Source organism: Mirounga angustirostris, unplaced genomic scaffold (genome assembly GCF_029215605.1).
Source record: "Mirounga angustirostris isolate CCGP_5_RB_7025 unplaced genomic scaffold, mMirAng1.0.hap1 SCAF_10, whole genome shotgun sequence".
Classification (NCBI taxonomy): domain Eukaryota; kingdom Metazoa; phylum Chordata; class Mammalia; order Carnivora; family Phocidae; genus Mirounga; species Mirounga angustirostris.
The window spans coordinates 55,092,166-55,106,459 of record NW_026991718.1 but is presented as its reverse complement, the minus strand read 5'-3'; the positions used below and the strand labels follow the sequence as shown (position 1 = coordinate 55,106,459).

The 14,294-nt window shown below is 39.8% G+C and overlaps 1 long non-coding RNA gene across 1 annotated transcript in view; it reads right to left on the bottom strand.

Moving 5' to 3' along the window:
• Nucleotides 1–10,225, bottom strand: part of LOC129046119 (uncharacterized) — a 163,473-nt gene extending 153,248 nt beyond the window's left edge. Inside the window, exons 1-2 of the long non-coding RNA XR_008506886.1 lie at nt 10,149–10,225; nt 7,477–7,607 (exon numbers count right to left, since the gene is read on the bottom strand). This is a non-coding gene — a long non-coding RNA (uncharacterized LOC129046119). The remainder of the gene's footprint in view (nt 1–7,476; nt 7,608–10,148) is intronic.
• Nucleotides 10,226–14,294: the final 4,069 nt, after the last annotated feature.

Here is a 14,294-nt window from a genome sequence, read left to right as displayed (position 1 = left end):
TCCAGTCAATTTCTTTTCTGCTTAAATGAGGGTCCGTTGCCTGCAACTGCAGAACCCTAAATGAAATAGAGGCAATTCATATGCAGATGGGTTAAATAATGTGGCTAGGCCCCGTGGGTAATTTTAGGCAAAGTTATGTGTGGAATCCTGAGAATCTAATGCCCAGTTTACAGCCATTGTGATCCTAGTCAGTGCAACCAGGATCCAAAGTAGAAATAGTCATTGATGAAGAGCATTTCTGTCAACAGCAATAATCTCTGCCAAAGAATATTTTTTCTTCTCTCTTCATCAAAATTCTTAGAATCTTCTCTTTCTTGTGTAGGCTAACATGGATGTATTTAGGAAAAGGTTTTGGAGCATGCTACTACCATATACCCACTTTCAGGGTTAGATGTAAACATCATTAATATTGCAACACCTTCTGTTTGCCCCAGTAAATAATGCCTAATTTCAGCATTGCTAAAACCCAACACATGAATAATGCTTTATATGCTATAAAGAGTTTTGTGCTGATGAGAATTATTTCTCTTTTAGACCTGTGGACTAAAACTCTGAGAAACAAACTGAGGGTTTTAGAGGGGAGGGGGGTGGGGGATGGGTTAGCCTGGTGATGGGTATTAAGGAGGCCATGTATTGAATGGAGCACTGGGTGTTATATGCAAACAATGAATCATGGAACACTACATCAAAAACTAATGATGTAACGTATGGTGACTAACATAACATAATAAAATAAAATTTAAAAATAAATAAATAAATAGCACAGAGGAAAAAAAAAAAAAGTTGTGGACTGAAGAGCTAGTGGAACAAGAACAACCAAGTATCCAGAAAAGTCATAAAGGCCCACGAGGACATGGAGCATATACCTGGTGCTGTCCTGGTAAATGTTTCACAACTGACTCTCTAAAAGAGAGAGAGAAGCCCTGATTTGTAGTGCTTACAAATTTCTGTGGTGTAAAAACTCCCACCTTGACCAATTTCAGGCTACCGATATAATGTCACTGCATACAGAATTGGGAAGATGGATGCACGAAGTGCTCTTGAAGCTGGTGCAAACAGGCTCCAGTGCACTCTTGGAAGAAGGGTCCCTCCTAGATCCTTCTCACGGAGCCCAAGGAAGGGCCTTGACAGACCAAGAATCCATTACTCTTGTGACTTATGTTCTTATAGAAGGAGCACTGGAAATCTCCAAAGCGAGGTTGATCTCTGTAAATCAGTCAACTAACTAATGGGTAACAGGAGTCTCTTTGCTCTTATCTTAGAATCTTCCTTTGGAACATCAGAGGGAGCAGAAACAGTTCGTCACAAATAGATTTCCTACACGAAGAACATCTCAAATTTCCTTTCAAGAGAAAGTTTCCGTTTAAAGGCAGAGTGATCTGCTTTGCCTGTAAAATTTTTTTAAAAAGTGAGTTGAAGAAAACCTATGCTGTCTTGCAGGGAAAAAAATTACAGCCCAAAGGCCAAGTGTACTGAAGTGCAGAATAAGGCAGAGTAATATGATGGTGTAGAACATGGCTCCTACATCCAGCCGTCTGGATCTGAACACCGGCTCTGCTTTTTTACCAGTCGCATTAGCCCTTGGACAAGTAACTTGAATTTCAAAACCTCAGTTTGGTCCTCTGCAAGATGAAGATGATGATAGGTTTTACATGAGAATTTAGATACATCATGCACGTAAAGGACTTAGCAGGGGGGTGACATGTGGTAAGTGGTTCCTATTACTACTTTTTGATTGTCCAGTTTGCCCTCGTCACATGCCTCAGTGTGTTCGGGTTTCCTTTTTTAAGATGCAGCAGCAGCTACTCTATAGTCCATTTACCCCAGAAGAGGGTATGGCAAATGGACTAGTAGGAGAAAACCAGTCCTAGCAGGGTGCTTTCGATGGGCAAAAGGACACGACAACAGTCATCGACGTGGCATTCCTCCACACCTTGTGGGAACGAGCGCAAGCCCGAAACAGGTGCATTCACAGGGCCCTAGGAGGGGATGGCCAAGAGCATGAAACTTCCATTATCAGGGTTTGGCTGAAAACGATCGGAGCCACATTTCCAGTGGAACTTGTAACTGCTTACTCATCTCAAATAACTTAAAGCATGTCATCACCATTCCTGGCCACAGGAATGAATCCTGCCACAGAGTGGAGATCTGTTTTCTTCCTTTAAAGCCCTCAGAGTATTCCGCTTCAGTTCCCTGTATGGGATGTAGATATATTAAATACAAAAAAATGACCATAAATTGAACATTAAGGTTGAGAAATGAGGTCCAAGGTTGCCAAGAAATTCAAAAGTAAGTGTTCCCCCAGCAGCTCTAATTCAGCCATCTTTGCAGTAATGCATCCTTTCCGATCTCTGAATCCTCAGTGGAACGCCCAGTTCATATGGACTCTGGATTCTTCCACTAAACCAGGGGAGGGTTGTTTGGGGTCCCTTCTGCTCCTTCTCACTTCCCCAGGTCGTGGGAAAATCCTGTCCAGCACCCTTCCACCAAGCCCTTGAATGAGGCCATGTATGGCAAAGCAAGCTCAAGAGCCCGGGGGGCCGGGGGGAAGGCAGCTCAGCCCCAGGAAGCTGGACCAGTTCCCTTCCTTGGCCCCTCCCTGAGAGCCAGGAGGCTACTCCTGGCTCCACACAGCAAATGTATCCATGCACATATCCAGGATGCATTAGTGGTTCGACACAAGTGATGTGCTCAGGCACCTCTGGGGTACATTAGTTGAAGTGGCTACAGCAGCTGGTGGCTCCTCTTCAGGCATAATTTATCTGTTGCACTTTACTTAATGTGCAAAATTAAATTTATGCTGAATCCATGTGTATTACCTACTGTGCATGAGCAGCATGAAATATACCATAAAGCGAATCAGCACAGAGCCATGCTCTTAATTGCTAATGGCTTTCAACACACTTCATTGTGGCCTAACCAAACTTGGGAGTCCATTCTACACTGAGAATCCTGTTCATATCTATGTTGAAAGTGCTTCTCCCCAGGACCTTCTGGAGAACCAAAGGATAAAAATGAGAAATGCTTTTAAGTCAATCTTTTTAGAACCTATGTTCTTTAGATCACAGATTCTATACTTTTCATGAATATTGTGATTGATACAGTCTCTATGAAGGGCATGATTTTGCTGAAAAATAAGCAAAACAATGGAAATTTTTTTTAAAGTGGAATATATAAAATAACCCCAAAATGCAGTCAAACCAAGTTCTGTCACTGCCAGGCTGTGGGACCCACTCTGTGTTTCTGGTTCTGGATATTAAAACAAAAGAATTGGGATGTTGACTTCTGCCCCTAACAAGAAAAAAAAAATCTATGGGATCAAGCATAGTGAACTTCACAAAAACAAATCTCCCAAGAGAAGCTTTAAAAATGTAGTGTAAAATACACTTGCACCCACTCTCACACATCTAAATTCACACAAAACAGAAACTAATTCAAGTTTGAAACCTGATCTGAAAAAGAAATTTGGAGGAATCAGAAAGGGAGAGAATAAATACTCAGGTCCTGCAGAAACTTAAAGGCAATTATATCTCTTCCAACAATAATTATTCAAACTGTTTTTCATTTTAAGGTATGCTTTGTAACAACTACAGAGACCATTTCCCAGGGGGAAAAAAAAAAGTTATTCTGCAATTTACATTTGTCCTAGAAAGTACCCATCTGTGGAAATGTCATATTGCTCCCTTGAAAATAATTTGTAATTTTCCCCACGCAAAGGACAGAGAAAAAATAAAACCAGTAACTATGTTACTTTTTAGATGTCATCTTTACATATTTTTTCAGCAGGTGACTATTAGTATAAAAATTTAGAAAATTTATCAGTCTTTCAAAGCACAGTATTTTTATAAAACTAAGAAAATTCTGTTAAGAAGATACAAAGTAATAAAGTTACTTATTCTACTCTTCCTCATTTTGTTTTTCATATAAAAATCAGGATATCAGGGGCGCCTGGGTGGCTCAGTCGTTAAGTGCCTGCCTTCGGCTGAGGTCATGATCCCAGAGTCCTGGGATCAAGCCCCACATCAGGCTCCCTGCTCGGTGGGAAGCCTGCTTCTCCTTCTCCCACTCCCCCAGCTTGTGTTCCCTCTCTCGCTGTGTCTCTCTCTGTCAAATAAATAAATAAAATATTTAAAAAAAAAATCAGGCTATCATTCACCAAGGATTTTAATACGACGCTTTAAATGTTTTGTTCATTTCTAGTGCTTCTTGATTTTGTTTGGTTTGTGGCGGAAAAACTAAAATGGAATGAATTGTCTACATTCATACATAAACATATATACATACATGTGCATTCACATACATGCATTCTTTCAGTCACTATCCTGTTGAATCATAATGAATTGAATAAATATGCATATAGAAATGAGTTTTCACATTACTTCTATTTTTGAATGTATAAGTTATGTTGTTTTACTGAATGGTTTGATAAATATATATCCAGAAGTGAAATCCAGTAGTTAGCATCTGGATCTTATTCCTTTTCCGGAAAAGATGTGTAAGGTCAAGGTCGACTCAGTATTAAACATTAATTGAGCAACTACCAGGTGTAAGACAGATCTGATAGAAATTACTGGGCTTCTGCCCTGTGGGAGCACACAATTAAGCAACAGACATGGACATAGACACAACTAACTCTAATGCAAAGCAAATAATGGTAAGTCTTAGGATAGGTTTATGCAGCAGGTGGGTGGTGCTCTGAGCCTCTGGGAGGTATGAAGGCCACAGTAGAATGAGAGCTGTGTGTTGGAAAATGAGCAAAATTTTGGTTGGAAGACAATTGGGGGAAAGCACAATGAAGAACACAGTAAGCAGAAGTAAGGACTTGAAGAACAACTTGGATAAATGAAGGGAAGGAAGGTCAAAGCTTCAAACTGTGAAGTTCCTTAATGCACACACATAGCCTCTAGATGGGGTTGCCGTTGGTTTTAGAATGGGCTTAAAAAAATAAAAAAATAAAAAAAGCAAGCAGAGCAGTGATGTTTCCCTTTTCTAGCCATAAAGTCTTACTCAGATCTACATGGTCACAAGTTTGCTGGGCCCAAAAAGAAAAATATTTCCTTCTTAAGCCACAAAGAAGATAAGCTTTTACCAGCAGCCTATCCTTACCTTTGCTATTTTAGCTAGCTTAGCTGCAAGAGTGGTTATAAGAAACAAGAAACAAACATTATCAAACTCATTTTAAAATTCCATCTGTGATATTTTACTAGATACCTTTTGGAATAATACTTTTCCTAGATTAATTCCATCCTTTCTAAAAACAGGAATTCCTTTCCTTGCCCTCTTTCTTTCAACATCAAGGGGCATAATTAAGTATTTGCATGATATGAGTCTTAATAATTCAAGAGGTTTATTGTCTTACAGCTTCTATGAAATTATCCCACTTTTCTTCTCTGGGACAGAAAGCGTATTTACCATGTTGCCCCAGGCCTGGTCTTCCCATCTCATTCAACACCAAGGCTTTGTCAAAAGAGAGGTCAGTAGCCTCTTAGAATCTTTTGGAGATAGGTAGAGCCTGGTAATCGTTTCCCACAATGGGGTTATCTGCTATCTGCCAGGGTTGTTTTCCTGAATGGTATCTGATCAAACTACACGGCAAAAACTACCCAAGGGGGTCTTCCCAGCTCTGTCTTCTTTCTCTGTTTTCTATCAATCAACCCAAGACAGGCTAATGCATGATCCAAATATTTTTTAAGTGTCAACACAGACCATGGTGATTGGGTCTACATTTAGATAAAATCTCATTTATATTCTCTAATCCAGCTCATTATCCCAGATGGTTTTACTGATTTCTACTGTGTTGTCCCTACTGTCAGGATCCAACTTAAGTAAGCCCAGCAAATTTGCATTCCTTCCTTCCTCTTTTTTTGGCCCAAGCACATTGTTCACGGAAATTCAAGTGATAAGCAAAAGAAACAAACTACCTTGGAATTTGGTTGATGCTCTGGATCTCTGACCCAGCACAGGGAAACATTAAACTCTGATTTCCAAAATGCAAAATCTTTGGAAACAATGAAATTCTCCTATTTTCCTGTAAGGAAAAATAAAGCACCACCACACAGGAAAATTGAAAGGCTACGTCCACGAAGAGCATTATTCTCATACTTTCCATTTGGACTTTCTGATACTGTCCTTCTATAAAATTAAAAACTGCATTTTTTTTCTTTTAGAATCCTGAGCATTTCATGCCCCAAAGCCTACATTTACATCTATTATTTGAAAATTTCCAGGTCCCACCTGAGCTAACTAAAATCAACCTATCAAATTAATTTTCTCACTGATCTTAGATAATGCGAAAGGTTAGGCAGGGAGCTAGGGCCCATTCCTTCTCAGTCTGACCTGAAATGGGTGTCTCCAGGCATCAATCATGTTACTGGATGATACGGATCGCCACCAGCCATGAAGCTAACCTCTGGCTTTCCCACACAAGACCTATCCCAAGATCAGCAAGCACATTCCTGTCTAAACCCTGCACTGCAAATCACCACAGCTCCTTTCATCAAGTTAATTACAGAATCAAGGGGCTGGAAGAGGAGCGCAAGACTTCATCTGTTCCATCCCCTTGGCTTTCTGGCACGGCTGGAGTTAAATCATACCAGACAGATGGAAATCTAGCTGGTTTTTAAAGACCTCCAGAGGAGGAGATTCCACAAGCCTGTCATTCACCCACTCTGCTGTTTAACAGCCCCTGTCAGAGAATCCTTCTTTATCTCTAGCTTGAATCTCACACACTGCACGTCAGCCAACCTCTCCTTGTTCTGTACATCAACCCTTCACATTTCTGATGATCATTATTAAGGCATCTCTCCAGCCTCTCTTCTCCAGGTTCATCAATCCCCATTGCCTTCACCTCTTCTTATAAATCTGATTTTCTAACTTTTAATTATTTCTCTGATTTTCCACTGAATCTTGGTATACTCAAGAATTAACTGAAGATCTAGACAGTCTTTTTTGTCTTTAAGACAGGGCTTCTCAAACTTTTTACTCCCAGAACCCTTTTTATACTCTTAAAAATTGAGGACCCCAAAGAGCTTTTATTTATATGGGTTATATCTAGAGGTATTTTCTATATTAGAAATTAAGGGGCGCCTGGGTGGCTCAGTTGGTTAAGCGTCTGCTTTCAGCTCAGGTCATGATCCCAGGGTCCTGGCATTGAGCCCCTCCCTACATTGGGCTCTCTGCTCAGCAGGGAGACTGCTTCTCCCCCTCCCTGCCCTGCTTGTGCTCTTTCTTGCTATCTCTCTCTCAAATAAATAAAATCTTTAAAAACAACAACAACAACAACAACAAAAGAAATTAAGACTGAGAAATCTTTAAGACCCCAGAATACACAAAACACAGTCCATTATTCATCAAAGCAAAGGTGTCATCGCGTCATGTGGCCTCTGGAAAACTCCATTGTATGTTCATAAGAGGATGAGAGTGAGAAGGCAAATAACATATCAGTATCATTATAAAAATAGTATAGACTCTGCATACCTCCTAGGAGTCTTGGGGCTCCCCATGGTCCCTGGACCACACTCCAAGATCCTCCTCTTTATATGGAAAGCATGGTCCCATTCTCAGAGTAGACCAGTTATACAGGCAGTTGGCAAGGAGTCTAGTCGAGTCTAAAAACAGACAACTCAAATCATGCTATGTTTTAAGGCAAATTAGAGCCTTTAACTGTCAAAGAATCCATGCTATCAACCTTAGAAAAATAACAGAAATTGATTTTGAGAAGAATAAACTGACTTTTGTTGATATTTTAATGGGAAAACTTGGTAGTGTCAGAGCAGAAAAGCAGAGGAGGTTTCTGTTGATTGTGCCGTAATAGCAAAAGCAGATTCTCTAACATGTAATCCTCTTAATCACACTCAAAACCATTCTGTTTATTTACTTTTGATCTGGGCACAAATAAGTTGTTTGCTGTGAAACAACAGAGCTCTTCAAATCCCTTGCTTACCACTGTTTTTACAACTGAAATTGGCCCTGTCTCCTAGATCCTACCTAGGTCTGCCTATCAATCTTAAAGACTCTGAGGTGATGGTGGGACACAGGGAAGGGGAAGGGGTCTGTGCAAGCTAAACCAGATGCTCAAATGATTTCCTTTGACTTTACTCTCCCTTCCCCAATTTTTCCTTTTGCACCTGAGAAACTGCTTCTTTTTCTCAACAAACTCAGGTTTTAAAACTGTGAGCCTAAGTCTTGTTTAACATATTTATAAGGCATTACAAGTTTATCATTCAAGCAGCAGATATTTATTACCTACTCTGTATTCAAAATTCTGCTAGATATCGTAGGTACATACCACTGAAGCATAAGTCTTATTTTCTATCTCTAGGGACTTACAGTCTAGTTGGAGACAAAAGAAAATAAAACTCAAATAAAACAACAGTTCATTGTATGTGACAGAATAGAATTAAGTTCTAAACTGCACAGTACAGACTAAGTATTATAGGAGTTGTCAGAAAGAGTGTCTCTGTTAGGAAATGAAACACACCACACGAATTAAAAGTGGAAATATTCCAGTTGTGGCACTGGTGAATTTTGAGGTGGAGCTTGAAATGTATTTCTTCTGAAAACTCACAGGCCATTCTTACAACCAAGTGCTGTTTGTGGGGCCTAGAGCTAGAGTACAAATGCTCCTCACCTCCCACCGCCTACCCTAGCCGAAGGCTGGCCGCATCCTGGACAGGGAAGGCCTCACACGCATGAATGGGAAACCCCAGCATATAGTGCCCACTCACGGTCCACAACCATATCGCACAAACGCCATTCCTAGCACCCTTGGGGCCTCCCAGGGAACACCCCAGAAGTCTGGTTAGCCCTGGAGAAGAAGATGAAAGAGGTGTTAAGGAAGAGGCATGTGTTGGCCCTGGAAATAGGTTCAATCCCTCTGGGAAGGGAATTCCAGGTCCCTGGGCTCTGAGATGTTCCTGAAGGGGGATGTTGTACTGCACCCTCCAAGTGAGCATTCCCCTGACGGCTTAGAATCTTCTCCTTGAAGGGAGGGAAGCACCAATACTGGGCCAAACCAGGGTCTCTAACAGGTAGGACACAAGGCAGAGACTCTGGATGCCCAGGTGAAGGAGGTAGCTTTAAAATAAAGGAATTCCAATGTAAAAGACGTTCAAAATAAATATTCTTCATATTAAGGGTCTTTCATTATTTCTTCAACTTCTTAAGTCACACCTTTTCTTCTCTATTAAAGGAAACGTGTGCTTTGATTAGATTTTCAAAGTAAGACTGTCATAAATTTTATTTTAATTAGATTAATATGTTTTTAAATATTTACACATGAAAATTTTTAAAATGTACTTTCCTAGGAATTTTTAATGTATCTTAATTTAAGAAAAAGATTCAGACTTGGAAAAGTGAAGTTTTCAAGTCAACTAATATATTTTTTTTTATTTTATTATGTTAATCACCATACATTACATCATTAGTTTTTCATGTAGTGTTCCATGATTCATTGTTTGCGTATAACACCCAGTGCTCCTTTCAATACATGCCCTCCTTAATACCCATCACCAGGCTAACCCATCCCCCCACCCCCCTCCCTTCTAGAACCCTCAGTTTGTTTCTCAGAGTCCATAGTCTCTCATGGTTCGTCTCCCCCTCCAATTTCCCTCCCTTCATTTTTCCCTGCCTGCTATCTTCTTCTTCTTCTTCTTCTTTTTTTTTTTTTTTAACCATATAATGTATTATTTGTTTCAGAGGCACAGGTCTGTGATTCAACAGTCTTACACAATTCACAGCGCTCACCATAGCACATACCCTCCCCAATGTCTATCACTCAGCCACCCCATCCCTCCCACCCCCCACCACTCCAGCAACCCTCAGTTTGTTTCCTGAGATTAAGAATTCCTCATATCAGTGAGATCATGTGATACATGTCTTTCTCTTTTTGACTTATTTCGCTCAGCATAATACCCTCCAGTTCCATCCACGTCGCAAGTCAACTAATATTTTGAATACTCTCTAAAGCTGGATGACAGATTCCATTTGTAAAGTCAATTCTGAATTCTCATTCTGTTTTTTACTGGAGTTAGCCACCCATTAAAGCAACTATTGTGGTACATCTAATATTTACACATAACTTATGATTTCTTGATAGGAATCAGACTTCTAATCTACCTACATTTCTGTAAAAATATATTTTCACCTACAATTTTGCTTGTGGCATCCTGGCTCCACTCTCCCTCTTCCTTTTGTCATCTGAATTTAGTGAGATTTTTCAGTTCCTGTTGAGAAACCAAAAAGAAATATTCCTAGCATACAGACATGGAATATGGAACCAGGAAAAGATATATTAGAAGAAACTGACAAGTTTTTTTTGTTGTTGGTGGTGGTGGTTTTTTTTTTTTTGAATGCTGCCTTGTGTCCCATTACAGCATGGCTGGCATTCCCAATAGTTGGAAAGATATTTAATTTATTACCTCAGCCTTTTGTGAAGATACACTGGGGAGAATGCAGTCATAACACAGAACAAAACTTCTTTAAAGCTTGACTTGAACTTGATACTTCAGATAACTTGAACAGACGCTTCATCAAAGAGGATATATGGATAGTAAATAATACCTGAGAAATTGTTCAGTGTCATTAGCCAATAGAGAAATGTGGATTAAAGCTACAAGGACATACACCACTACACACCTATTAAAATGGCTAAAGTATAAATACTGATAATACCAAATACTGGTGTGGATGCAGAACAACTGCATCTTTTATACTTTGCTGGTAGGAATGTAAAGTGGCAAAGTTGTATTGGAAAACAGTTATATAAGCAGCTTCTTATACAGTTAAACACATATTTACCATATGACCCAGCATTCATATTTCTGTGTATTTCTCCTAAGGAAATGAAAACTTGTGTTTAGACAAAAACCTGTATGTGAATGGTTGTAGCAATTTTATTTATAATAACCTCAAACCAGAAACAACCCAACAGTCTTTCCATGAGTGAATGGATAAGCAAACAGCACTACATCCATATAATGGAAAGTTACTCAGCAATATAAAGGAATAAACTACTGATACATGAACAATTTAGATGGATCTCAAGGGCATTATGCTGAGTGGAAAACCAGCCTCAAAGGGCTACACACTGTATGATTCCATTTCTATAACATTCTCAAAATGATAATCATAACGATGGAGAATACATCAGGTTGGGGTTGGATGGAGGGTATGATTATTAAGGAGCAACTTGAGGGAGTCTGTGGTGCTAGAACAGTTCTATATCCCTCTGTGGTGGCTGATTAGGTGGTAAAATCTCTTGGCAAAAGGAATACATCCAACATTGACCTGTGCAGAGTGTTTCCCAAAGGGAAGTCATTACTTGATTATTTGCATTCTTATCATGCATCTGCTTTTCATGGTGTATTCATTGCACTCTGATGCTTAGTACAGTTCCAGTACTCTTCATTTACTCAGATAGGTAACCACCAATCTAGGTGGTTATTGTAGTAGGCAGATGGAGAATTCCCAGGCTCCTAGATTTTTTTTTTTTTTTTGTCTTGCTTTTCTCACCACATTACCTCTCAGTAAGACCCCAAGCATTGGAGTTGGGGAAATAAATGACCCTGCTCAGAAGAATCATCTTTTGGTAGTAAAGATAATGATCCTGAGACCACTAGAATTGGCTCTTCCAACTGGACCCTCATATTGTGACCAGAGGTTATCAAACTCTTAGAGGGAATTCATGGGTTGGACTTTTCATCTTTTCAACATTAAATGTATTCTAATTGCATTGGCATTTACAAAACTGACTCCTTCCTCAAGGGTAAGGACATAAACTCTTGCCAGACTGTAAGTCACATTTATATTTTATCTTGATAGCTTCAGTTCATGTGGTATTTTCCTCCATTCCTGCCTCATCTACCTGAAAGTGCAAACAAAAAGCTATCAACAGATCTGGGTGGCCTCCAATAAAGGGTTCTTTCTCTCTGTCTATTTAAAGTGCCCTTGTTATCTAAAAAAAATTACATTCTATTAATAACAGATGCCTGGTATCTTACTGCTGTAATATACTGTAATTGACAATGCAAATGTGAAATAAAAATCTCATTATTTATCAGATAGACATGAGCAGGTGATTATGTACTTAGAGGTATAAAATACATAATGAAAATGCAAAGTGATAATTGTTCCAAAAGGGCTTCTACTTGTGGGCCACAGATAGAGTTTTTAAAGTTAAATAGAAAGACTGTCTGCTCCTTTCCTTTTCTCTAGTCCAGCCCTGTACACAATATCATTTCTTCTCAATACATCCAAGATCAGTTTGAGTAATTTAAATTTTATAGCACCTTGTTTAAACTGAAGACCAACTGAGAAAAAATGTAGAGAGCCTATACAAATGATACACTTCTGTTTTTCCAAAATACTCATATAACTCAGGAAAATTAGACAGACCAATTTTATTAACCATTTTTTAAAATTCTATTTGAAAGGAAAGCACTCCTGGATGGAGAGCTTGTATATCAGATTTCAGACCTAAGTAAACTTTTATGGTTGAGCTGTAAAAATAGTCGTTTATAATGCAAACGCTGCCAGATTTTTAACTATAATCCTGCCAGTGGGCGACTAGAATCATCCAACAATAATCATCGTCATTATAACAAATCACTTGAAAGAGAGGCTGCTGCCATCTGCAAATAGGAGAATATCCCCTCCAACAGGGTATGTGCCAGCAGAAAACCTGACAGCCAGCCAGGTGCCCTTCCTTTCCAACACTGGCAAACTTTGGGAATGAATTAGTCAGGGAGACCACCCTGCCCCCATCCAGTGCCCTTTTCGCATCCAAGATGACCTAAAAGTGTAGTTTATCAAAGGTGATTGTGTTACTCCCTAACTGAATTACCTTCCTCTTTGTCCCATAACACCATAAAGCTTTCACGCTGAAATAAGAAGCCCAGTCCACTTTTTAATGTTTGCAAACATTCTGTGTAAAGGAAGGGAATCTCTCAGACCCAGCTTAACTCAAACCAGAACTGAATCTACTCCTGGCACTGCTGGGTTTCAGCTTAGCATCAATGGGCCCCTATGCAAGCCAGTCTTAAAGGGCCAGCACCTCAGACTGACCCAGAGGAGGCCCTCCTGCCTCCTGGAGTCTCTTAGAGTCTCAGCCAAATGAATAGTTTCATTAAGGAAGGGCTGAAGCCGAAGCCGACATCTCTAGGGGACAGGCAGCCCAGTGACAAAGACCATAAAAGGTCTTTGGGTGGCCACATTTCTCCCTGTGTCACCAGCCTGGATTTGCTGATACAGTAAAGCACCCCTCATTCAGACAGATGGGGCATCCTTGTTGAGTCCATTGCTGCCATTATCATGAGTTAGAGACTTTCTTAAAGAAATGCCTGCCTTTATTTCCCAGAGTGTGTAGAACCTTGAACAGGTCTATTATAGTATAGCCATGTAGACATTCTAATGGAAATTTTCATGAATAAGAAATAATAATGTTATTAACGTGGCCATTGTTTTTGATGTTATTAAAGCAAGTTTAAAAGTCCTTGAAAGTAAGCTTGTTCCTTCCTTAAACGACAGAAGATTTTTTGGGCTAGTCAGTGTTTTTTACAGGATTTAAGGATTTGTTTTTAACATTAAAAAAAAATTCTCAACTATTGGCGTGTGAATTCATGATGTTTTACTTTTTGATATCATATGTTCAACTCAATAGGAATAGCTGTTTTTGTTGTCGGGAGACCGTCTTAATCCTCATGTTTTCATATGAAGTAATTTGCACAGAGTTGCTTTCCCATTGCCTCTCTATTGCTTTGTCAGATGGGCGAGCTGGAGAGAAGGAACTAAGGAACGGTTGGCACTTGCTGTTTCTGTCTTACGGAGTTCTCTACTGGCCCAGTGTACCCGCTCTGGACTTCTCATGCCTACGCTCCCCTTGCTGTGACCCAGTGAGTATGACTCTAACACAGAGCTACGGTGTTTGCAAATTCAGTTGCCCAAGGATCTGAGCATGATTCTCAAAGCTGATACTTTCATTTCCATCTGTCTGACTTCCACGTCTCTCTTCCAATTGGTGCTAAGCTGGAGTGGGAACAAAAAGGAAGAATCTTTTTTTTAGCTCTTCCAACTGTAACATCTATCCAGTTTATGCAAGTTATGGATTGGGGGCAACCCCACTCTATGTCTGTTTTCACGGTAGGAAAGAGGTTTTACAGTACTTGAGGTGTTGCTTCCTACACAAGAAATAAATAAAAACCCTTTAGGAGTTTATAAAGCCAGTCGTTTTGTAGCCTGGGGAAATACAGCAGAGCACGAGCACTGTGCTAACTAGGTGCAATCGCATCCTTGCAGAC